The sequence below is a fragment of the Lucilia cuprina genome, chromosome 2 (genome assembly GCF_022045245.1).
Source record: "Lucilia cuprina isolate Lc7/37 chromosome 2, ASM2204524v1, whole genome shotgun sequence".
Lineage (NCBI taxonomy): Eukaryota > Metazoa > Arthropoda > Insecta > Diptera > Calliphoridae > Lucilia > Lucilia cuprina.
In genome coordinates this window covers 16,036,961-16,041,365 of record NC_060950.1, presented here as the reverse complement: position 1 = coordinate 16,041,365, position 4,405 = coordinate 16,036,961, and positions in this window count along the sequence as shown.

Genomic DNA, 4,405 nt, shown 5'->3' with positions numbered 1-4,405 from the left:
ATAGTCCACACTATAGACTGTTTTATAGTCCAGACTGTAGACTGTTCTATAGTCCAGACTATAGACTGTTCTATAGTCCAGATTAAAGACTGTTCTATAGATCAGACTAAATGCTGTTCTAAAGACTTTAATCAATTTCGAAGCATCTAGAAGAAAATCGCCAAGTTGACAACATTTCTATTAGATATACAGTCAGTGTTTTTGTTCTCTTCTTCTTCTGCTGATGCCCACTGCAAAACTTTACACTGTATGAAACAGCAACAACAAAAACAACATTTTATACATTTGCCACTCAACCTTTACAAAAAAAAGTAAGAAAAAAAAAACGGAAAAACACAACAACAGAAAAAAACACTTTTTTGTTGTATACAACACACAACTGAAAAAGCTACCCTCAGTTTGCGAGACGTTGTTAATATACACTTTGGCTTCTTACTATAACCACCAAAGAAAAAAGAATCTAACAAAAATTTAAACAAAAATAAATACAAATACATACAACTTATAAATTATATTATTATTAATTTATATAAAAATCTAAAAAAATAATCATTTTTTAAAGAAAATTTGTAAAATATATAAAAAAAAAGAAAATTTTTTACCAAAAATCGTTTCAAAAAAATCCTAACAAATTTTATTACAAAAAGAAAAAAAGAATTATTTTTTTCTTACTACGAAGCCAATTTAAGGCAAAACGAAAATTCACGAAGCAATATTGTTGAGCAAACAGCAGCAGCAGGCATTAGAAGAAAAAGAAGAAGAGAAAGAAGTAAAAAAATACATAAAAAACGCGGAAGTTACAGAATAAATTTCTGCTGTTTTACTTGTTAAATAATTGTTAGAAAAAAAGGCAACAAAAGTAATATAAAATATATATTTTTATAAAAGATAAAAAAGTACAAATTAATAATCGAGAAAAAAAATATTAAAATAAAAAAATCGCTAAAATAAAAAATCACTAAAATAGAAAAAATCTTCAAAACGAAAAAAATATTAAAAAAGTGCTCTTGTTAAAAAATCCACGTTAACGCCAATTAACAAAAAGTAATAATTTAAATGTCTTAAAGAAAAATATTTTATATATAAAAAGTAACCTCAATTTATCAAAAAAAAAAAAAAAAAACAACTCCCCCCACGCCAGAAAATCTATAAATCTTTACAAGTTTAACCCATTAAATTCCAGAAAAAAAAACGTCTTAAAAGTCTCAATCAAAACTAGCAAGTGCGTGTCAGCTGGTAATAATTCTGAAAAAAATTAGAATACTTGAAGAGTTTATGGTTTTAACCTATAAATAAAAAAAAAAATAAATAAATTTAACCAACGAAACAGAAAATAAAAAAAATTATACATTTTAACTGTTTTTCCCGCCGTTTGTTGAAAAAAGCTCTTTTTCTCTTATTATTTTCTTTTCAAAGAAACGTGACAAAAATCAAAGCAATATTTATGGAAAACAAAAATAATAATAATTTTGAAATTGCTTTTAATAATGGAAGTATTTTTATAAAAAGGTAAAAAAAGATATCATAAACATTTATTTATTTTAAAAGAAATCTCAATAATTTTTTAATTTATTATAATTTTATTTTGAAAACTTTTATAGCTAAATAATCTGGTGCTAACACTCTCTCTATTAATTTTTTTCAAGCTTAAATTGAATGAATGGGAAATAGTTTAAAACTAAATTAGAATAGTTTATTTTTAATTTAATAATTTAGTGCTAAAATTATAATTTTTATAAAATTATAGCACCGAACATAAAGTTTATGTCATAAACATACCACCCAATTTTCATTTTGACAACGCACCGTTGTTGTTTTTGCAACAACGCAATAACACGCTTTGTGTTATTCCAGCAATGAATGTTTATGCATTCAATAACGAATCGTTATCATTTCTACAACATCATGTTCTGTTTGATTGATAATATCGTGTGTTTTTTAAGATTTTGAAACGTCCTTTGTATAGAATAGTCGAGTTAATACAATTTTTGGCATTAACCCAGACAAGACTATAAATAGATCTAAAGTCCAGGCTATATACTGATCTGTCTATAGTCTAGACTTTGATCAATAGTCCAGACTATAGACTGATCAAACTACAGATTATATCCAGACCAAAAATTGATATATAGTCCAGCCTAAATACTGATTTCTAGTGCAGACTATATACTGATCTATAATCCAATAAACTGATCTATAGTCCAGAAGACTATAGCCTGATCTGTATTCTAGACAATAAACTATTCTATAGTCCAGACTATAGATTCGGACTAAAGACTGATCTATCTATAGTCCAATCTATACAATGATCTATAATGCAGACTACTTTATACAATGATACATAGTGCAGATTATGGACTGATCCATAGTGCAGATTATAGACTGATCTATAGTCAAGACTATAGACTGATCTATAGTCAAGACTATAGACTGATCTATAATGAAGACTATAGACTGATCTATAGTCAAGACTATAAACTGATCTATGGTCAAGACTATAGACTGATCTATAGTAAAGACTATAGACTGATATATAGTCAAGACTATAGACTGATCTATAGTCAAGACTATAGACTGATCTATAGTCAAGACTTTAGACAGATCTATAGTCAAGACTATAGACTGATCTATAGTCAAGACTATAGACTGATCTATAGTCAAGACTATAGACTGATCTATAGCCAAGACTATAGACTGATCTATAGTCAAGACTATAGACTGATCTATAGTCAAGACTATAGACTGATCTATAGTCAAGACTATAGACTGATCTATAGTCAAGGCTATAGACTGATCTATAGTCAAGACTATAGAATGATCTGTAGTTAAGAATATAAACTGATCCAATGGCAGGTTAATCTTTAGTCCATATTATAAACTAATCAATAGTCCAGACTATAGACTATTCTAAAGTCTAGACTATAGATTATTCTATAGTACAGACTATATAATATTCCATAGTACAGAGAATAAACAATTCCATTGTCCAGATATCAAGCAATAGACTATTCCAAAGTCCATTTTATAAACTCTTCTATAATCCACACCACGGACTGTTAAGTAATCCTCATTGTAGGCTCTTCTACACTCCAAACATTTAACATTTTCGGAAAATCCTATATAACTTCAAATGAAATAAAGTAAATTTTTAAAAAAGTAATTAAATTGCATAGATATGGAATAAAATGTTTCTGGAATATGAAGAAATTATGTTATTTTTAAAGCAAATATATTTCGTAAATGGTTAGTGGTTGTTAATTTTTACCAATTAGTGTTAAAATTCACACCAAACTGTTAAAATACTTCAGAAATTGCGCAAGAATAACCAGTTGCAAGTAAGTTAAAAAATTTAAAATATTTTGATTAAAAAAATGTTCAAAATTTACAAAAATCATTTATTATTAATAAAACGCAATTAATCTTTAATAAAGAAACAAAAAGTAATTCTCACAACACCCACCATCCCTACCAACTGTCTTAAAATGTCTATTTACATTAAATCCTTAAATACTTTCTTTATGTATAAAAGAAAAAAAGACAAAACACTTTGACATTAGAAAAGATTTCAGAAAAAAATAAAAGAAAATATCTGGTCAATCTGACATTATTCCCACGCACTGCTAATTAAGTTGTAGTAGAAGTTTTACTTTTATTTGTTGTCTCTTTTCTTCTTATGAAATATTCAATTTTAAGTAAATACAATTACGAAAACTGTTTGTGGCAATCGAAGGCAGAAATTAAAGAAACACAAAGAAAAATTGTAAAATTCTTTAGAATTAAATAAATATTTATCCAAAAACAATTTGATAGAAATAATCATGAAAGGTCAAGTAAATATAGAGGAGGAATTGTTTTTTTAATAAATGCAGAAATATAAAAGAATTAATTTAATAATTTTTAATATGAGAAACTTTTTTAAAGAAATTTAAATTCAGGAGACTGTTCTATAGTTCAGACTATAGTTGAATATATAGTAAAGAATATAGAAAATTTTATAGTCCAGACTATGGACTATTCTATAGTACAGTCTATCAACTATTCTATACTTCAGACTGTGGACTATGTTATATTCCACCCTATGGACTATTCTATGCAGACTGTAACCTATTCTATAGTCCAGACTTTAGACTATTCTATAGTCTAGATTATAAACAGTTTTATAGTCCAGATAATAGACTGTTCCATAGTCCAGACTATAGACTATTCTCTAGTCCAGACTCTAGACTATTCTCTAGTCCAGACTCTAGACTATTCTATATTCTAGACTATAGAGTAATCTATAGTCCAGACTAAGGACTATTCTATAGTCCAGACTATAGATTATTCTATAGTCCAGACTATAGATTATTCTATAGTCCAGACTATAGACTATTCTATAGTCCAGACTATAGACTATTCTATAGTC